Here is a 24,360-nt window from a genome sequence, read left to right as displayed (position 1 = left end):
CCAGCTTCTAGCCAAACCATGTTGCATTACACCAAGAAAACTTGGCCCCCATTGACTTCATTTTAGTTAACCCACAAACCTCAATAAAATCATTAAATTCATCCATTGCCATTCTCGACCGGGGTCTCCCACCCCTACGTTCATCATCCCCACGAATACTATTGAAATCACCAAGACAGAGCCAAGGAATATCTTGCACAACTTCCAACTGTAACAAACTCCAAAGATCACGCCTCTCAATATGATTACATTTTGCATAGACCACAAAAACCACAAAAGAATGAAAGGCATGCTTCAGCAAGACCGACACATGCTTACCACTAAATTGACTAATTGAGACCTCTAAACCATATTTCCATAACAACCATAATTTCCCACCAACATTTTGATTAGAAAAGCCATAATCGAACTTCGACCAATTTTTCAAAACATCCAACTAACTTACATCAACAAACAGTTCAACTATCATAATGAAATTAACTTGAAACTTCCTTACCAACTTACATAGATGTCTCCGCGGAGATCGAATACCATGTATATTCCAAAAGAGAGGATTACAAATCATAAATTCATCTGAGTAGGCGTGCTAGGAACCTGAGATGAGCTTCTGAGAGTTCGACTACCCTTACTTACATTTTTTTCAGCTATAACATCCCCATCCGACGGATACTCTTTATCTTTACATAAGTGCTCTACCCAATCTTCATCGGGTTTTGAGAGACAATCCTCAATTGTTCCCTCAGGTGGAAAAGCCACCCTCTCCACTGGAGGTGCCATTGCGAAAGCACCCAACCTTCCATCTTCCACATAGTCAAGTAAAGCCCCATCCGCTGTGTAATGCCCGTCCTTGTAGTGGGACTTTTTGTAAAATATTTTGATAAAGGACGACGGGAATTACCGTCCGATTTAAAACTTTTTACTTGCATACCCAGGGTGCAAGACTCTACGTTTATAAAATAAAAAGTGTTTTTGCAATAAAAGAGGTTTACAGTGGAAAACATTAATCTTACAATAAAAGGGTCCCTCGTACGATTAAAACTCATGCCTAGACTTTCGTGCTCTTCCCCATGGCCATGTCTGTCCTGATGCGTACTTCTCATTCCGTCCTTGTGAGGAGGGGAGGGACATGCATAAAAACTAAAATGAGTCGAAGACTCGTAAGCATTACTTCATACAGTTAAAATATAACAACATAGATTTTCATTCATGCATTCATCATTCGTACATACTATACGTACGTGCGTGCGGGCATACGTGCGTTCATTGAAAACGTCACTAGACAGGGTTTTCCTTTGAAAACGGACTTTCTTTTCATAAAACGTTTCCCCCATCAGTGCCTTCATTTCTGCAAGAATGCGGTGCATTCTTGTATAAGTGCGTTCATTCGAAAACATCATTGGACGGGGTTTTCTTTCAGTAAAACGTTTCCCCCGTCAGTGCCTTCATTTCTTAAAAGTTCGTGCATTTATGCGTTACGTGCGTACATGCATACATACATACATACACCCATTATTTCTTATCACTTTCATAGGCCAGTACACACTATTACGCCCCGTGTATTGGGGTTAGCGGTCTTCCTTTTGACCCGAACTCTGCCTGTGGCCACGGGTTGGGAATCCCTTTTTAGCCAGGGGGCAGCACTGGGTGCACTACCAGTACTACTTACCCGGCATTGCAATCTGCCCATTCATTGGTACCCTTTTCATTCATTCATGTGGCCGTTACGTATCTTCACACATTTCATACCTTTCTTTGCTTTTCATTCTTTCATTCATGTCAGCTCTAAAGAGCTGGAGCTTTCATTCATTCATGCCAGCTCTAAAGAGCTGGAGCTTTCATTCAGTTCTTTCTTTCATTTAACAGTCCTTTCATGAGAAAACACTCATTTACGATTCAGTTCATGAAAAAACATTCATTTTCATGAGAAAACATTTCTTTTCATGAGAAAACATCGTTTGGGTCGTAAGCCCGAAAATCATCTTTCCTTTTTCGGTTCATTTCAGTCCTATCCTTCATTTAACAGTTCGTTCGTGGAAAACATCATTTAAAAACATACATGGCTTAAACGTCAGTTTTCGTGGCATCCACAAGCAGCACCTTGAACGTCATCTTTCATGGCACCCATGAGCATCACCTCATGGTGCACATGAAAGCGTCGGTTCGTAGGATCCATAAAAGCGTTAGTTTCATGCTTTTTGTGTATTTTCATCAGTTCGTGGCTTTTCTTAGAAAATACATACAATAGATACAGCGTATAGTCATCCATTCACATGCGTACAATTAATACTTTCGTTGCGTAAAAAGGGGCTGCCAAGGAGGGGTCGTACATACTTATACCTTTAACAATTAGCCTTTTCTTTCGTAAAACGTCTTTCGTGTTTTTTCTTAAAGCATCGTGAATAAAAGCATTTCGTTTTCGTTTCTTTATATATTTTAGAAAGACTCTAGAAGAGTATGAATGTAACACTTACCTGGACTCCATGCTACTTGCATATCATGCAGTCCATTCATGTGCGTGTCAGATGGTAACCTACATGCATACACATAACCTTAACGTCATTCTCTATCTAATGCATAATCAACTTAAACTAGAAATAGAACTACGCTTTACTTAGAACACTCTCTTTCTATCCTGTGCACTTACGTACCCTTACTATGTTAAACCCTTCGGGAACCACTACGGTCACCACATCTTCCAACTCAAGGTCTTGCCTCGAGTGCTCATCCACTAAAGTGAACCTATGATTAACCTTAGGATTAAGACACTAAGACCTTCGTCTTACTCTTCTTACTAACCACATTCGACGCATGATTCCGACCGATAGAATCACGCATCTCAATCCTAACAATACACCCGTCACTACCTTCATGCACCTTAGCCCATACTAAATCCTCATTCCCATTCAAACAAGCCACATGGCTCTAAGCCAACTCTGAGGCTTAAGCACTGTGTAACTTTGCTCATGACAGATTACCCATTACATATGGTGAATCCGTCCGGCACATGTGTCTAACCAGATTACACATCTACCTTACACCCTTTATCACCTAAGATCAACATATGACACGTTGATCACTTGCTTGGAGGGACAAGGGTCATACTCTGATACCAACCTTCTTTTAACCCGGTTAGCATGACTCTTCATGCTATCCATCCCTTTTAACAGTTCATCCCAACACTTAACATGACAAGGCTCCATTCACAACCACGCCTCATGTCATGTCATATAGCTCGAGACTACATCCGAGCTACACCATGACCTTGTCACGTCACCTGACATCCCGCTATATCATTTCTTACATCAACCCTTAACTCATCACGAGTACGATTCCTCATGTACTCCTGTCACATTGTGACATCTCGTCACGATCCTGCTACGCCATTTCTACAATAACTCTTCACCCATCATAAGCATGACTTATGATGGGTACTCTTATACTTGCTCTGTTACTTCACGCATATTCCTAGCCATAAGTCCATTACGGTGACACTTGTCACTTCAGACTACAGGTTGCACCATAACTACTTCGAGACATTGTTCCAAAATTTTCGATACTATTCACCACGTTCTATACCCATCAACCACAACTATCCTTATCTCTGCGACACGCCACAAGGAGTGTCGCTGCCTCGTGGAGTACATTCCACGTATACTCCCTTTTCACATGCTACAACCTATCATCAATATGGCATATCCGCCATATGATGCATAACTCTGCCACATGGAGTACACTCTGTGTGTACTCCCTTCATACACTATGCCATATCACCACTATGGTATACCCGTAATATGGTGCATCACTCTACCACATGGAGTACACTTCACGCGTATTCCATTCACACACGTTATGCCACATCACCATTATGGCATACCCGCCATATGGTGCATCACTCCACTACATAGAGTACACTCCACGTGTACTCTCTTCACATACGTTATGCCACACAGAGTACACTCCACGTGTACTCTTCCCATTCCACAATATGCCAGGAGGGCATATTTTACATATACTCTCCTTATTCCACACTACGTCACATCACCATTATGGCATACCTGCCATATGGTGTGTCACTCCACTACATAAAGTACACTTCACGTATACTCCCTTTTCACATGCTACAACCTATCATCAATATGGCATACCCGCCATACGATGCATCACTCCACCACATGGAGTACACTTCACGTATACTCCCTTTTCACATGCTACAACCTATCATCAATATAGCATACCCGCCATACGATGCATCACTCCACCACATGGAGTACACTTCTCGTGTACTCCCTTCATATACGTTACGCCACATCACCATTATGGCATACCCGCCATATGGTGCATCACTCCACCACATAGAGTACACTCCACGTGTACTCACTTTCCACACGCTACAACCTATCATCAATATGGCATACCCGCCATACGATGCATCACTCTACCACATGGAGTACACTCCGCGTATACTCCCTTCATACACACTATGCCACATCACCACTATGGCATACCCGCCATACGGTGCATCACTCCACCACATAGAGTACACTCCACGTGTACTCTCTTCACACACGTTATGCCACACAGAGTACACTCCTTGTATACTCCATTTCCACGCGCTACAACCTGTCATCAATATGGCATACCCGCCATACGATGCATCACTCTACCACATGGAGTACACTCTGCGTATATTCCCTTCATACACACTATGCCACATCACCACTATGGTATTCCCGCCATATGGTGCGTCACTCCACCACATGGAGTACACTTTATGTATACTCCCTTCATACACACTACGACCTATAACCATTATGGCATACTTGCCATATGGTGCATCTCTCCACCACATAGAGTACACTCCACGTGTACTCTCTTCACACACGTTACACCACATCACCATGATGGCATACCCGCCATATGGTGTGTCACTCCACCACATGGAGTACACTATTTACACACCACGCCATACAGAGTACTCTACGTGTACTCTTCCCATTCCACAATATGCCAGGTAACATATACTCCCACACTATGCCACACACAGTGTACACTCAGCGTGTACTGTTCCCACTCCACATGCCATGACACCAATACAACACATACTCCGCAACCACACTACACCGCACAGTCCACAACACTGCACGGCACAATCCCCAACTACGCTCCACACTTCATAACGCACTGTACCGATAAGCCCAATACTTCACTACACAGAATGCCTAACACTTCACCACACAGAATGCCCAACACTTTACAGCACAACATATCTCCATACAACAATTCCACTAATACTAACAGCACAGTCCACAACTTAGTCAACTAATTAACATCTAATATAAATAACGAGGGATAGAGGGTTATACCATCGACGGGATAACCTGTGCGTTGCTCGCTGATCGTCATAGCCGATGATGTTAGAAAGGTCGTACGTGGTGGCTAACCCACGTACGTTGACTGTTTGGGCGTTTGGATAGCTAAGTGTGGTCTTGGAAGGGCTCGTGAAGACCTTGTGATGGTGGAAAGGAGCGTAACATGGCGGATCTAGCCGTGTACAGTGGCGATCAGTCACGCGCAGTGACTGTCCATCACGTGCAGTGGTTACCCACCACATAAAGTGGTGGTTCGGGACCTTGGGTTCAGCTAAGGGAGGTGCGGTGGAACTTATGGTGGCATCGAGGTGGCGCCATGGTGGCTCACGACGGCGGTTCTAGGCCACAAAGTGGATGAGAAGCCGTGGGAGAGTGAGACAGAGTGTGCGTGCATGGGTGGCAGATCGGGACCATGGGAGGTTGGGTTGGCTTGGTGGTGGCCTGAGGAGGCTCATGAGGGTGGTTACCTGCCGTGGGTGGCGGTGCACAGTGGTGGAGGGTGTGAAACTCGTGCATGAAGGAGGGAGAGAGCCCGTGCGTGAAGAAGGGGCTACTGGCCATGGGTCACGTGGAGGAGGAAGAGGAGGAGCTATGGTGGCCACGGGAGGCACTTGGTGGCCATGGGTGCCCCGCACGGCGGCGCTAGAGGTCGCGCACGGTGAAGCCGTGTGTGGGTCTCTTCATGCATGCGACGGGGAAGGTGGCTGCATGGAGGGGGCCAAGCTCGCTGGAGAGTGATGGCCGGCGGTAGAGGAAGCTGTCGTGGAGGTGGTGGCGCTGGAGGACAGCGCACACCGGCGCTACGTGCATCAAGCCCATTCGGGCTTTGCACTTCTGTAAGGGAGAGAAATAGGGGAGCGTGAGAGAGAGGAGCTGGGCTGGTTGAGCTCACCGGAGTGAGGTGGTGCCTGTGGTGAGGGCTGCCGATGCACGGCGGTGCTGGGCTGAGGCATGGAGCATTCGGTGAGGGAGAGAGGCCGCGTATCACGTATGCTGGGTAGAGGGAGGAGAGATAGAGAGCTGGGGAAAAGTGAGGAAGAAAGAGAGAGGGTCTGGGTTTATAATCCAGTCTCTTCGTCTTGGGGTCTTCAAAACGATCTAACATTGAGATATTAAAACACTGATTTGAAAATGCGTAAACTTTAACTTAATTAAAAGCACTTAGAAGAATTAAGGTAGAATATTATTTAAACTAACTTTAGTTTGTAAAATAATATTCTTCATCATTACTGAATGATGAAGTCTTATTTAATATATTTAAAAGGATGAAACCATTTAATTAATTAAAGCTTTCAACATAATTTAAATCTCATAATATTTTAAATAGTTGAAATCATTTTAATAATATTATTAAAATGATTTCTGACAATTATATTATTTTTGGAGCTCTTCAAAAATATTATAATTATCGTATTTAAAATCAAGCTTAGTTCAATAATATTGGAAATACTCCTTATAAATATTTCCAGTACATTTAAAACACTGGGCGTGCCTTAGAAGTCACATAATATCTTTTGAAACACGCCATCGTGGTTCGGCACGCATGACGAGGCTCGCAGTGGTTATATGGAAAGGGCAGACAGATCACACAATCTTTGCCCTCGGGATTTGCTTACGTCACAAAGACGGAACGTACGTCAGAAAAGAGAAGCATACGTAAGAAGGAAGGACCAGGGTATTACACGCTGTCACTTGCACAACTAACTTGTATGTTCCTATCATCCCATATGGCACCACCTTCTCCACAACTAGATTGACAACCACTATACCAGACTCGATATTATGAATGCGTTGCTAGCATCCAAAACCTTCTGCTTCCAACATTACGACTAGTTCCTCATGGGTTCCTCCCGAATTCTACACTGTCAATGAGCTTGGACCAGCCCCAGATACATCCACCTTTCCAGCCACCAAAGCATCCACAACAGGGTTCTTAAGCGGCAAATCACTAACCTGCATATCCAATCCGTTGCTTAAAACTTGGTCCTCTTCCATCGAAATCTGATTATCACCCTTTATTTCGGACGATCTAAGGCCAGCCAAGTCTTTTTCCACACTTCCCTCCATTCCCACATCAGTAATAGCATTGATCACAAGCACATCAGGAGACCGAGAATCCTCCATCATTATCATCAACGGTAACGACGTCTCCTTTGGCACATCAGCATGTATCATAGCCCCTTCCATATTTTTGTCATCCGCAACAGTTCTCGGCTTCCACTTATTCACTACCTTCTCTGCTTCCTTAGCAATTTCTTTCCTCTTACGATCAACAACATTACCGCCACCCTCCGTCCATTTGCAGGTCTTTGAGTTATGCCCCTGAATGCAACATTTAGAACAAAAAGAAGGGAGTGTCTCATACTCCACCTCAATATAAAAACTTGAAGCATGTTGCGGATTAACAATGCAAATTCCCTGTATGGGCTCCTTTGCCGCATCTAGTTCCAAACAAACCCAAGCCCCATCTGTTCTCGTCGCACACTTCGTGGCATTATCATGTGGCAGGATTCGACCCAACGGTGCAGTGATATTCATAAAAAATGACTCGTAGTAATAGTTTGGTGGTAGTCCAAGGAGGAAAACCCACACTGACACGAAGGAAGGCTACGATTCCTCATCAAAATCAGTGTGACAAAGGAACCAATGGTAAGGAACCCCATCTACATCAGTAGCTTCCCTCGACATTGCCTTCACAAAATCAGTCTCGCTGATGAGTTGCATGAACACGTTCTGAGGTTTCCTCATAGCTGAAACCATCGGTTGCAAGTTTAATCCCTAGCAATTTCGGATGAACACGCTGATGGCACCAAGGGACGGACGTTGCCTAAGAAACTTGAGGACCATCGAATATCTAAATAGAGCAGCAGGTTTTTCAATTTCCTCCTTGGAAAACAGAACACAAATCTGTCCATCAATGGTTTTGGCAGGGCGGTGCGGGACCTCAATCTCAGGAAGTGGTAGTGGCGTGCACGCCACCATGTCCACAAAAGTGAGCTGCCGACCAGCCGTCGCTGATGGCCCAAGAGGAGCCCCGGTCGCTGTCATGCGGCATGAACCCTAGCAGAGCATATTTTAGGCGAAAAGAGTAATATCGGGATGACGATAGCAACATGCACATGCATGCAGGCATATATGGACCCGCCACTTAATTTTGTGGTCATTCACTTAATTAAACCCCCAATTTTCATACACTAGTATGACCACGACAAGAGATATGGTTTTTGAGACAAAACATTGTCTCAGAAAACCCCAATTTTGTCCCAAATTAGTTTTGTAAACGAAAAAAATTGTCTCTAGAAGACCGTCTCAAAAGGTTTTTGGAGACTAAATTGTCTCCAAAAATCACTTTTAAGGACGAAATTTGACAAAACCAATCGAAACTGTTCAAACAAGAGTTTTTTTTTACACGAACCAATTTCATCTCAAAAAATTGTTCGAATAGAATACTTTTCAGTTCGAACCGACCCGTCCATTCGAACAAGTAACCATATTTGATCCTGTTCGAACGAACGGAGTGTTCGAACCAATAAATTTTGTTCGAATGACTTTTGTTTGAATATAAATTATGTCCGTTCAAACAGACATTTTATTTTTTGAAATTATGTTTGTTTGAACAATTTCGAAGAAATATTTTATTGTTCGAATGTCTGTACGGACTGTATTTCTCGCTTGTTGTTCGAATTGGTTATTTTCTATTCGAATGGGTTCGTTTTTGTTCGAATGGATTTATAAATGGTAATTTACCATTCGAATTGGTTATTTACAGTTCGAACGGTATTAATCATACAGAACATAATTTAATTAATTACAATACTATACTAGTATTACAGAAATTTCAAACATCATTTGTTCAAATGTTTTGGAACATAATAATAGAGAAGACAATAAAAGAAAAAATAATTTTTAAGATTGTGGTGGTGGTATAGAGTTTTGGGACATAATTGATTGCAACTGTTCAAGTATAGCTTTTTGTACCTCCGTTCCCAGTCTCCTCTGCATGTTCTCTTAGTATTGCTTCCTTCAATTCCTTAGTCTTGTCCTCATTCGATTTGGCTCGAGAAGAGGATGATGATGTTGAGGATGGTTTCACGCAACATCCTAAACACCTCAAATATCCAAAACGTGATCCAAGAACTTGAGAAAGGATCTGTACATCATTGACAAATGATGCATCAGATGGATCCGCATCAGTTTCCTTAAAACATATCATCTTGTCCTACAAATATAAAAGCATTAAAGTTAGTATAAGTAGCAAAAAAATTATGTGACAATAGAATTAAATAAACATAAAATTACATAATTTGTCTTTGCTTTGGGACTGGCCCAAACACCATCATGATTTTTATGTGCTTTAGTGTACAATTGGGTCATATCATAGTCAGCAAGATTTTCTTCTTTTTGCAAAAGGAAAATCTATATTAAAACTTAAGTAAAAAAAAGTGTATTATATGTTAATATTTAATGGAGACTAAAATAACTTATCATTTTGTTAGACAAACGATGAAAAGATTGAGAACCCGCATGATGGTTTATCGTTAAATTTGATCTATTTTCTTTGTTCACAGTACTCCGTTGCTAAAAAAAATATATTACTCTATATGTTTAATACATCTATCATATACTATTAAAAAAAGATGGCAGCGAAATTACCTGATAAGTAGAATCTTCAAAAATATGACAAACATTCTCTCATTCGTTTGGTGGAATTGTTTGAAATGGATTTTGGTGCGCCTCTATTGTAGTACTGAATTCTTATCGTGTGCATGGCATCGACATTTGTACCTTCGGAATGCAATCGACATCAGTTCCTCAACCGTTAATCGATCCTCTCATCAGCCAAAATTAAGCTCAAACTCATCATTTCAAAAATTATAAACAATTAGTATATGGAATCAACCTTTCAAATCACAAATACATTGCAAAATTACATTACTAATCACCAATATTATAAATATTTTATAAGCATTAAACTTTAATTTAAGTATTAACAATTGGTATGTTATATTATATTTTAAGTTTCCATTTTAATTTAAGTGCAAAATATTTTGTAATAATTCTTAAGTAATTTATATTTTAAGTATAATTTTTATATATCTTATTAGTTTTTTAAGTAAAATCTTGCACTTAAAATCTTATTAGTATGTTCAAACAGGATTCTGTTCAAACAAGATTATGTTCGGACAGGATCCCGTTCAAACGAACATTATAGCGTTTGAATGGAACAAGCCTAGATTCCAGGCACGAAATAAAGACAAAACATTTACCACAAAACACAATTTTATAAACACAATCTTATAAGATGCATATTGGTTGACAACCCATTTTAAATGGGATTGCACAAACACAAATATACCAAAAATCTTAACATAGTTAATTAAAAACTATAAATTATCAAAAATCTAAAAATTATAAATATTACCTCAAATTTAAGCAATCCAAACAAAATATGTCTACAATACCTACATAAGCATAAAACACATTATGAGAAAATCCTAAATCATGTGCAATAAACTAACATTAATGAAACTTGAAATACAAAAAAAAAAAAAAATAGAAAAAAAAGTAATACCTCTTATAAACCTCTCATCTCTCTCAAGAATCCATTCCCTCTCACTAAGTCTGTTCCTCTCTCTCTCTCTCCATAACACTCTCTCTCACACACAAAATCGTCTGTCCTACTCTGCCTCCAAAGAAATCTAACTTCATTGTAAAAATGAACTGGAGGTTGAGGTATTTGAATTTGTGAAGTCTTGTTCGAACTAGAGATTTACGCATTTGAACATGAAAATTTTGAATAGGCACCAAATCTGCTACGATTTAATTCACGTTTGAATATGTAATATTGTCGTTCAAACTAATAAATCAGAATATTCTTTGGCATATTCTTCAAATGTAGAGAAGCTCAAAGGGTATTTTCGTAATACAATTCGACCAGTGCGTTCGAATGAAGAATTTTTACGTTTGAATAAACTAACATTTAGAATATTTGGCGCGAAGTTTCCCTCCAAACATATTCCACGAGATAAATCCGTTCGAACGGTTCGTTATTAGGTTCGAACTAATAATAGTATTATTATACTTATAAGTAATTTCCTATAATTTTAATAATCTATTGTATAAAATATTTTAATTTTATATAGTATATAATATATATATATATATATATATATATATATACTATAGTAACTATATGTAATCTAATTTTGCACTATATATTATATAACTTGTTACTTTGTTATATAAAATATAATAAGTATAGTTATCATAACTTATAATAGTATGTACTAGTAACTATAGTTAATGTTATATTATTATATAACTTCTATGAGTATAGTCATCATAACTTATAATAGCTATAGCATTAGCTATATAGTAACTATATAATAATTACACTATAGTAGCTATATAACTAATAAGAACCATATATATAACTTATTTATATATATTAATTATATTAACTTGTACAGTTACCATAACTTATATATAGTAGCTATATAATTAAGCCATTGCAATTATACTAAGTACTTAGTATCTTATTGGTAATAGAATAAATATATTTACAAATAATATACTAAATATATTGAACAAAAGTATTACAATACTATTATTAGTTTTATTTTTATACTTTTGTAATATGAGTATTATTATATATTACTATTAGTAATATAATTAGAAATATATTACTATAACAATTGTTCGAATGGATATTTATCCAATTCGAACAAGACGCCACAGTCATTATATACCCAGTTCGAATATAATGAAACAAATCACTCCAATTTGAACCAACAGCAATCGAGAGCAAAGATTTCGCCCCTTATCTCCACCTTGAAAACTACCAATCAACCGCCCTAGCAACCCCACATTTGAACTTCTAAGAGGTATGGGTCAAGTCTCTACATCTATTGTTTGGTTTTATGTCCGAATGGGTTGTGTTTGGGGGTGTATGTATTTCGAATCTGAAATCCCCCATTTTGGTGTATTCCGTAGAAATAACATCAAAATAATCGGTAGAAAAGATTGGGCTTCACTCCTTAATCATTTCTACCGATTAAAACAAAGGATAACATCTAGATTGAGTTTTTTCGTTCGGGGCTGAGTCGACTCAGCCATGGCTGTCTGGCTTGTTCCCGTTTGAACGAACGCTCAGTTGTCAAATAGATTTATTTCGGTTCGAACAAAATAAATTTGTTCGAATGAATAGAACAGTCCATTTGAATAGATTTTACTAGTTCAAATAGAATATGTTCTGTTCGAACTAATTATTTCAAATCAGTTCAATATAGTATAATTCTTCAATAATATAATTTAAATATTATGATTAATTATATTCTTACTTTCCTTGTAGTTAAACAGTATACTATTGCCATCCAACGGAAGAAAATGTGTGAGAGATCAGCCCAGCCAAAGTAGTGGAGCAGCTCATGCTCAGGAGACGAGACCTATACTTGTCGAGTGTGAGATCATTTTGTCTGACTTCTCCGATCTTTCATGGGAAGGACGGAGTATACAATCCATCTTCACCGAGCACAAATGGATACCGATCTGTTAGTAGTAGGGGACTGCATATCCAAAGATGATCAATGAGTTTTATCGTGCCATGGGAAAGGATAGCGTTGATGCTCTATTCTACACCTTATCGGTCCAGGGAGTGAATATTATTTTCTCTCCTAACATTATTATTGAGTTTCTTGACATCTCACGCGTGGGCGATGCATATCCTGCAGCGGCTACACGGGAACTAGTGGCTGCTCCATCTGATTCCGACACACCGACCGCATCCTCTATGCTAGCCCCAAATGTAGAGTCAAATGCTAGTTCAGATGGTAGTGCAGATGAGGATCTACCAGATGATGGTCTCACAAATGATCAGGTGTGTCAGCTTATGCAAGACCCTTTGGCTCCTCCGCATTCGATCGAAGTCACGCTATTCCAGTCGAAGTAGTCTACGATTTGCACTACCGATATCCAACCTCCTACTCTGATCGGGGGTTACAGTGTCTGTGACTGAGTCGAGGTCGCCACAGATGGTGCCCCTTAACAAGATCACATTCAGAAAGAGCAATGGGCCCTTGCGGAAGACTGCACTAGAATAGCCTGGTGCCACGCTGACAAATCCAGCTTCTAGTAGTACTGTCGCTGTTGAGAGACAGTCTCCTGGGGCTATTTTGGATCAAGTACGAGCTCTGTTTGTAAAGTTCGTTGAGCCCATCATGGAGAAGCTTAGAGATCTGGAAAAACGCATTATAATGTTACAAGAGGATGTTGATCTACAAAGCAAATATTGATCGTTTTAGTTATTATTTTACTTTTTTATGATGTATTGAACATTATATATTTGTGATGTAATTAATGTATAGTTTTTATTTTTCGTGTTTGCTACCTTGTTTATTTTTTTCATTTTACTTGTCGTTCATGATAATATAAAAAATGATACTATATTTAAAGTTATATTTATATAAATTTAATATAAAAGAAATCACTATAAAGTATTAAAATTAATTAAATAAAATTAATTTATGAGTTTATAAATATTTTAACTCACCGCAAATCATAATATATAATATATACACATTTTTATACTTTGAAAATGATAACAAATTAATGGAAAAAATATTTATTACTTTAATGGAAAAAATATATGCATAAATTAATGATGATAAACAAATTAATGGAAAAACTGTTTGTTCGAACAAAGAAATTTAAGTTCGAACGGTTATTAACTTTTTGCAGAAAAAATAAATTAATTTCCCGCCAATATTATTATTTGAACAAATTATATACTGTTCAAACAGATATTAATTTCATGTTCGAATATATTTTGTTCTGTTTGAACGGTTTTTCTTTTTTTAGACGATTTTATTCGTCACAAAATATCTTGTTTGAATGGATATTTATCCGTTCGAACGAATTTAGTAGCTCAGGCATTTTTGGAGACGTCTCAAAAATGACTTTTAGGGATGAAATTTAATTCGTCTCTAACAAATTTTGTTCCTAAAAGTCAAATCTCTTGTAGTGGACGTCTTCCAACCCTGCATTGCCACATCAAAATAGAATATATATATATATATATTTATAAATATATATATATATATATATATATATATCTCTACTACTCCATTAACAAATGAAAGCTCCTGAGTGAAAATTGTATCCATAGTATGCATGTTGTGTGGCATATATTGTTAAAAGTTACAAGCTTTTGTGGTGTTTGGAGACGTAGAAGAGTTCATTAGTCCGGGGGGCTTAATTAAAAGAAATCCATCCATGGTTGGTGCTTAATTTTCATTATATCGAACAATGGGCTTTCTGGAGTTTGGAATTTCACTAGAGTTGGCTTTTGGATTGTGGAGGTTTTTGGCATATTGCTGCTGACAAGCTCACCCCAAAGCTCACTATAAGAGATTTGACTTTTATGAACGAAATTTGCTAGGAATGAAATTTAATTCGTCCCTAAAAGTCATTTTTTGAGACAAAATGTCTTTAAAAAAACCTGAGCTACTAAATTGGTTTGAATGGATAAATATCCATTCGAACAAGATATTTTGTGACGAACAAAAGCGTCTCAAAAGAGAAAAACTATTCGAACAGAACAAAATAGATTCGAACATGGAATTAATATTTGCTTGAACAGTATGTAATTTGTTCAAATTATAATATTGGCGGCAAATTAATTTAATAACCGTTCAAACTTAAATTTTTTTGTTCGAATGTATATTTTTTCCACTAATTTGTTTATCATCATTAAATTTGTACATATATTTTTTCCATTAAAGTAATAAAAAATTTTTCCATTAATTTGTTATCATTTTCAAAATATAAAAATGTGTATATATTATTATATATTATGATTTGTGGTGAGTTCAAATATTTATAAATTAATAAATTAATTTTATGTAATTAATTTCAAAACTTTATAGTGATTGTTTTTATGTTAGATTTATATAAATATAACTTTAAAGATAATATCATTTTTTATTTTATCATGAATGACAAGTAAAATGAAAAAAATAAACAAGGTAGCAAACACGAAAAATAAAAATCATACATTAATTATATCCCAAATATATAATATTCAATACAATATAGAAAAGTAAAATAATAACTAAAGCGATCAATATTTGCTAAGTAGATCAACATCCACTTGTAACATTTTAATACAACCTTCCAGATCTCTAAGTTTCTCCATGATGGACTCAACGAACTCTACAAACAAAGCTCGTACCTGATCCAAAGTAGCCCCAGGAGGCTGTCTCTCAACAGCAGTAGTACTATTAGAAGCTGGATTTGTTGGTGTGGCACTAGGTTGTTCTGGTGCAGTCTTCTACAAGTGTAAATGGTAGACTACCACCACTGGAATAGCATGACTCCGATTGAATGTGAAGGAAGAAATACAATGCCAGATCAATGGGGTCTCCCCGTGCTATACGCAGCAAAAATCTAGCTCGATAGATCCCGAAATCAATCTTGGATTTTTTCAGATCGATGTTATAGCCAACAATCAAATTAAGCATTTCGAAAAATGCTATACAATCGACTTGCTCCTATCATATGGAGGAGCCGAAGGGTCTCGCACCAATTGACATACCTAATCATCTGTGTCACCATCATCAGGTAGATCATCATCCTCACTACCATCCGAAGTAGCATCCGACTCTACATTTGGGGCTAGCGTGGAGGATGCGGCCGGTGTGTCGAAATCAGATGATGCAGCCGTTGGTCCCCTTGTAGCCACTACAGGATATGTGTCGCCCACGCGTGGGATGTCAAGGAACTCAGCAATAATGTGATGAGAGATTAATACTCACTCCCCGGACCGATAAGATGTACAACAGAGCATCAACACTATCCTCTCCCATGGCACGGTAAAACTCACCGACCATCTCCAGATATGCAATCCCCTGCTGCTGACAGATTGATATCCCATCCCTACTCGGTAAAGATAGATTGTATGCTCCGTCCCTGTCATGAAAGATCGGAGAAATCAGACAAAATGATCTCACGCTCGACAAGTATAAGCCTCGTCTTCTGAGCATGAACTGCTTCATTACTTTGGTCGAGCTGATCTCTCGCACATTTTCTTCCGCTGGATGTCATTAGTATAATGTTTAACCACAATGAAAGTAAGAATATAATTAACCATAATATTTAAATTATATTATTGAAAAATTATACTATATTGAATTGATTTGAAATAATTAATTTGAACATAATATATTTTGCTCTAACTAGTAAAATCTACTCGAATGAACTATTCTATTCATTCGAACGAATTTATTTTGTTCAAATCAAAATAAATCTGTTTGGCAGCTGAGGGTTCGAACGGACAAGAGTTCGTTCGAACGGGAACAAGCCAAACAGCCATGGTTGAGTCGACTCAAACCCGAACGAAAAAACTCAATCTAGATGTTGTCATTTGTTTTAATCGGAAGAAATGATTAATGAGTGAAGCCCAATCATTTCTACCTATTATTTTGATGTTATTTCTAAGGAATACACCAAAATGGGGGATTTCAGATTCAAAATCCATAGCCCCCCCCCCCCCTTCCCACAAAAAAAAATACAACCCATTCGAACATAAAAGCAAACAATAGATGTGGGGTTTCTACGGCAGTTGAGTGGCAGTTTTCGCAACGGAGATAAAGGGCGAAATCGTTGCTCTCGACGGCTGCTGGTTCGAATTGGAGTGATTTGTTTCATTGTATTCAAACTGGATATATAATGATTGGGGTTTGAATTGGATAAATATTCATTTGAACAGTTATTATACTAAAATATTTCTAATTATATTACTGATAGTAATATATAATAATACTAATATTACAAAGTACAAAAGTATAAAAATAAAAACTAATAATAGTATTATAATACTTTTATTTAATATATTTTGTGTATTATTTGTAAATATATTTATTCTATTACCTATAACATACTAGGTACTTAGTATAATTACAATGGCTTAATTATATAGCTACTATATATAAGTTATGATAACTATACTCGTATAGTTTATATAACATTATAACACTAACTATAGTTACTAGTTACTATTATAAGTTATGTAAATCACTAATGACAAAAAAACTGGTGGGATCACTATCTTTCACATGAACAAATGACACAAAAATTAACAGCATATAAATATGATGAAAACATGCAAGTGATTAAAACAAAAAACAATTTACTATTAGAAGATGCTATAAATACTTTAATATACGCATTAACTAAACACTTTGTTGGTGATCATGTTCAATGCAAAGAAACAACCAGTGATCTATTGATTAATTTAAAATGTCCTCAATTATCTGATTTTCATTGCTATAAAGATGTATTTCTGACTAAGGTTATGATCAGAAATGATTCCCAACAACCACACTAGAAGGAAAAATTCATAGCCGGACTTCCATATTACTTCGCCCAAAATGTATGAGACTCATTAGTAAAATCATATGGTACTATCGACTTTCATAATCTCACATATGGTGATATAATAACTACTATTAATAGAACTGGTTTAACTGTATGCAACGATTTAAGATTAAAAAAATAAATGGAGAAAAAAAAAAGAAATTTGCTAAAAAAGAATTAGGTATCTTTTGTGAGCAGTTTGGTTATACCTCATTATTAGCCCATTCAAGAAGACACAAAAAGGGAAAAAGAATTTATACGAATTATCCTAACAAAAAACGAAAATATAAAAAACCTTATAAAAGGACAAAAGATAAAAAAAATATATAATAAACCAATAAAAAATCCCAAAAAGACTAATAAAAAGAAAAAAAAAAACAAATTGTTTGTTATAAATAAGGAAAAGTTGGACATTTTAAATCGAATTATAAAGTCAAACAACAAATTAATGAACTAGACATATCTGATACATTAAAAGAAAAATTATTAGATATCTTTATAATACATTCAAGTGAAGAGGAAGAAAGCTCTTCAGATGAAGAAGAAATCTCTTCAAAAGAAGAATAAATATATCAATTAAAAGAATAAATTTTTTCATAACAATCTTCTGATAGTGAATCAGAAGAAGATGAAGTACAAGTCTGCAATTGTTTCGATAAGAATAATTGTATTTGTAATAAAACCATTAATATACTTTCAAAATAAGAAGATATTATATTAGAATTAATAGACAAAATCAATGATCCTCAAGAAAAAAAAGACTGCTTAGAAAAATTAAAAGATACTTTTAATAGTCAAAACACTTCAGTAACATTTTCAGCACCTTACAATTTTTCAGAAATAGTAGGAAGGTTCAAAAGAGAAAAACAAGAAATTACAGTGCAAGATATATTAATGATGACTAAATATCATATATATCAGTGAAGACAAGCGGCAATAGAATACAATGAAGCTGATTGTAACTTCCTAAGAAACGAAATTAAAAGTGTAAGAAATCATTTGAGGATTCTTGCTTTGTGAAAAAAAAAAACAGAGTAAGAAATCACTGATACAGATTTTTACAAAGATAACCCATAGCAAAAGAGAATGAAGTATATTGGAAAACTTGTGTTGGTAAGCCATGAAAATTCGTTGGCCAGCCCATCCATACTGAAAGGTTTTGAATGGGTTGAAAGGCTTTAAGGGTGGTCCCGGTGGTGTTCTCTCAAGTTCTTAATTTACTTATTTCTCTTTGGATATAGGAAATCTTTGTTTAAAGACCTGTCTCAATGAATTCTTTATTCAAACCTAATGAATCTATTACTAGTATTCTTATAGAACCTGATAATATCAATTAAGAAGATTACAGTATAATAGATATAGAAAAAAATCTACAAGATTGGACAATTCCTAATATTCCAGAAAACCAAATACACAAACATTATACTTTTTCTTCTAAATTATCATTTATTACAAATTATACAATCAAAACAATAGAAAAAACTATTAGTTTAGATAATGATTATGAATCGTTACAACTATTAACAAAAGAAGTCAATATATCATCAATATTTTTATCAGTATTTTTACCTTCTATTGTATTATTGTGTTTTTTAATCGATGAAGACAATATTTGAGTATTTCTTTGATTGAACTTGATGGCTTCAAAAAAAACTTGGGAAACACCACCGGGACCACCCTTAAAGCCTTTCAGCATGAATGGGCTAACCAACGGATTTTCATGGCTTACCAACACAAGCGTTCTAATATAATTCATTCTCTTTTGCTATGAGTTATCTTTGTAAAAATATATATCAGTGATTTCTTTTTTTTTTTTTTCACAAAACAAGAATCTTCAAATGATTTCTTACACTTTTAATTTCATTTCTTAGGAAGTTGCAGTCAACTTCATAGTATTCTATTGCCGCTTGTCTACTCTGATATACATGATATTTAGTCATCATTAATGTATCTTGCACTGTAATTTTTTATTTTTCTGTTTTGAACTTTCCTACTATTTTCGAAAAAATTTAAGGTGCTGAATATGTTACTGAAGTGTTTTGACTATTAAAAGTATCTTTTTCATTTTTCTAAGTAATTTTTTCTTTCTTGAGGATCATTGATTTTGTCTATTAATTCAAATATAATATCTTCTTGTTTTGAAAATACATTAATGGTTTTATTACAAATACAATTATTCTTATCGAAACAATTGCAGACTTGTACTTCATCTTCTTCAAATTCACTATTAGAAGATTGTTCTGAAAAACTTTATTCTTTTAATTAATATATTTCTTCTTCTTCTGAAGAGCTTTCTTCATCTTTACTTGAATGTATTATAAAGATGTCTAATAATTTTTCTTTTAATGTATCAGATATGTCTAGTTCATTAATTTGTTATTTGACTTTACAATTCGATTTATAATGTCCAACATTTCTGCATTTATAACAAACAATTTATTTTTTCTTTTTATTAGTCTTTTTAGGATTTTTTATTGGTTTATTATATATTTGTTTATCTTTTATCTTTTTATAGGTTTTTTATATGAAAAATTCTATTTGCAGTCCACACTTGGGGACTGTATGTGCAGGCCCTCTATTAAATGAGAAAAAATTCAATTTAAGCTGGATATTTTTGTAATTTTAAAAAGTTTTAAAGATAAAATGGCCTAAGCTTGCATTGAATTCCCCAAATGGGGACTGTACGTAGTATTGCTCTTTTTATATTTTCGTTTTTTGTTAGAATAATTTTTAGAATAATTCTTATAAATTATTTTTCTCTTTTTGTGTCTTCTTGAAGGGTCTAGTAATGGTGTATAACCAAACTGCTCACAAAAGCTACCTAATTTTTTTTTAGGAAATTTCTTTTTTTTCTCAATTTTCTTTTTTAATCTTAAATCGTTGCATATCATTAAACCAGTTCTATTAATAGTAGTTATTATATCACCATATGTGAGATTATGAAAATCGATAATACTATCTGATTTTACTAATGATTCTCGTACCTTTTGGGCTAAGTAATATCGAAGTCTGGCTATGAACTTTTCCTTCCAATATTGCTATTGGTAATCATTTTTTATCATAACTTTAGTCAGAAATGCATCTTTATAGCAACGAAAATCAGATAATTGAGGACATTTTAAATTAATCAATAGATCACTGGTTCTTTCTTTGAACTGAACAGGATCACCAACAAAGTGTTTAATTAATGCATATATTAAAGTATTTACAGCATCTTCTAATGGTAAACCATTTTCTATTTTAATCACTTGCATGTTTTCATCATATTTATATGCAGTTAATTTATCTCAAGCCAATGGAACAAAATTAAACATAAATTATAAATTATCTAATGCACATATTTGTAATAATAAAATTTATTTTAAAACAACATTTATTCTAGTAAAAAATATTAATACCAGAGTTATGATAAGTATACTCATACAAGTTATATAATAATATAATACTAAGTAAGTTATAAGTACTATATATTAATAAGTACTATATTAACTATTAGACCAAAAGTATATTATATATTATCAATTATAATATAAAATAGTTGTGCCTATTGCTGGTTAGTGTGCGTGGAAAACTTACTCGAGATGTTTGTACAACTCTCACAGAATTAAGGTTTTTTTTTGAGACATTTGTAGTAAAAGTTGAAAGTTGAAAGTTGATGCATTATTAAAAATAAAAACTGACATTGCAGTAATATTGTGCAAATTGGAGAATTTGTACCCGCTTCATTCTTTGATGTAACTGTTCATTTGGTCGTGCGCCTACCAGGTGAGACTTTAGTCGCTGACCTGGTTCAGTATATATGGATGTATCCTATTGAACGATTTTTGAGAAAATTTAAGCGATCTGTGGGGAATAAAGCTCGTCCAGAAGATTCGATTGCAGAGTCATATATTGATAATGAGTAGTATACCTTTTGTTCAATTTATTTTCATGGGGTTGATACTAGATTTACAAGACCAGACCGAAATTATGAAGGTAGACGAGAGATGAGAGTCTCATTGATATTTACTGTGTTTTTCCAGAACGTACGTCCCATAGGCGCACAAGGGGCTACGACCTATGTGGGCGAGAGTTTGAAAGAGCTCGATGGTATGTCTTGAATAACTATGTAAAAATTGACAACAACTTGAGGTTAGTGATGATTCTCTAAATCAATATTATCTTTAAGTCCATGTATAATAATATAGTATGACTTCAGACAAATTAACCATTCACATGAACATGCGCAGCAAACATATACAACTACTTCGCACAAATGGTGTAACTGACGTAGAAAAGACGTAAGAAGAAGAATTTGCCTCGTGGCTTGAACATACAGTATTATTATAAAGCCTCATTTTATAATACGAACTTCATACCACTAAACTCCATTTTTTTTCTATATAATAAAATGTATTGATGTATGTTGTATCAAAATGTGGTGAAAAGTTAGAAGAAATCTCACCAGAATTATATGCTCTGGCATATGGTCCATCCAAGCGGGCCATCCCGTACTTAAGATGTTTGGTGTATGGATATAGATTTCACACAACTGACAGAGAACGATTTGGGAAAACTCAAAATTATGAAGTCGTAGTCGAAGGAAGCCATGGAGATGATAACATTGACTTCTACAGAATTGTGGAAGATATCATAGCGTTGAAGTACGTGGAGGGATATATGGTCTGATTATTTAAATGTCATTGGTGGGATATCTCAAATCCTAGGTTGGGAGTGCATAACGATGATTATTTTATGAATGTCAATACATCTCACACATGGTAGAGGACGATCCTTTCATTCTCGTTTGCCAAGTGAATCAAGTTTTTTATTTAGATGATCCGGAGTATGGAAACTCATCACGGGTAGTGGATAAGTTTGCACCAAGAAATGTATATGATTACATTCTAGAGGCAAATGAACCACATGAAGAAGTTGATAGTCCAGCAAATGAAAAAGCATATCAAGAAAATGAAGTAGGCATCAATCTATTTATTGATCTAAGCCAATATCATATGGTCCCATTGCGTAGAGAATATGTTCAACCCGAATTAATTGCAAGTGAAATATCGGAAGAAGATGAATCAACTGAAGTATCTAGTGAGGATGAGGGCAACTGGTCTAGCAAAATGGATAGTGAATGAATTTCAAACATGAGTTTTTGTAAGTATTATTCTTATAAATATCCGTAACATTTGTTTGAATAATAATTTGTTACAATTTCAAATAGATATGCCTTTCAAATGCAAAGCAACACGTGTGTCATCCTCATCCATTACTAACTCCTCTTGTGGTTCACCAGCCATGAATAGTGAGCCAACATCACTAGACCCAAAACAAGGTATTTTATCAAATTAAATACTACATTTTATGATCAATTTAAGTAATATATCTATAAAATAATTTAATTTAATTAAAATACATACTTTAATTAATGTATATATAGCTATTGTAAGCTAGCACCGAGGTAGAGGCACTACGAGGGGTGTTTGCATAGAGAAAGTAAGAAAAGTGAGTAAAATCAAAGTTGATATTCCTGATGATCATACCGATGGCTTCGGAGATTCGACAGTGTGGATTGCTTCTTATGTTGGTACGCTTACTCGCACGTATGCACCAATTGCTACATCCTCTTGGTCTAAAGTTCCCCAAGATGTGAAAGACCACATCAAAAAGCGTTGCTTGGTAATAAGCTACATATCAAGCAACTAAGTATATAACATATTACTTTCAAGTTACTTTGTATTTATACTAATTGTTTATAATTTTTTATTTGATGAGTTTGAGCTTAATTTTGGCCGATGAGAGGATCGATTAATGGTTGAGGAACTGATGTCAAATGCATTCCGAATGTACAAAGGTCGATATCATGCACACTATAAGAAATTCAGTACTATAATAGAGGCGTGGCAAAATCCATTCCAAGCAATTCCACCAAACGAATGGGAAAATATTTGTAATATGTTTTAAGATCCTACTTATCAGGTAATTTCGTTGCTATCTTTTTTTAACAATATATGATAGATGTATTAAACATATAGACTAATATATTTTTTTTATCAATGGAGTACTATGAATAAAGCAAATAGATCAAATTTAACGATACATCATCATGTGGGTTCTCAATCTTTTCATCTTTTGTCTAACAAAATGGTAAGTTATTTTAGTCCCTATTAAATATTAACGTATAATACATTTTTTTATTTAAGTTCTAATATTGATTTTACTTTTGCAGAAAGAAGAAAGTCCCGCTAACTATGATCTGACCCAATTGTATATTAAAGCACATAAAAATCGTGATGGTGTTTGGGTCAGTCTCGAAGCAGAGGCAAATTATGTAAGTTTAAGTTTCTTTAATTTAATTGTCACATAATATTTTTGTTACTTATACTAACTTTAATATTTTTATTTTTGTGGGACAAGATGATATCTCTTAAGGAAACTGTGGCAGATCCATCTGATACATCATCTGTCAACAATGTTCTTTCTCAAGTTCTTGGATCACGTTCTGAATATTTGAGGGGCTTAGGACGTTGTGTGAAGCCATCCTCAACATCATCCTCTTCTCGAGCTAGATCGAATGACGACAAGGCTAAGTAAT

The sequence above is a fragment of the Juglans microcarpa x Juglans regia genome, chromosome 1D, assembly GCF_004785595.1.
Source record: "Juglans microcarpa x Juglans regia isolate MS1-56 chromosome 1D, Jm3101_v1.0, whole genome shotgun sequence".
In the NCBI taxonomy this organism is placed as follows: Eukaryota; Viridiplantae; Streptophyta; class Magnoliopsida; order Fagales; family Juglandaceae; genus Juglans; species Juglans microcarpa x Juglans regia.
The sequence above is the reverse complement of the archived record's forward strand: the minus strand, read 5'-3'. Positions refer to the sequence as shown.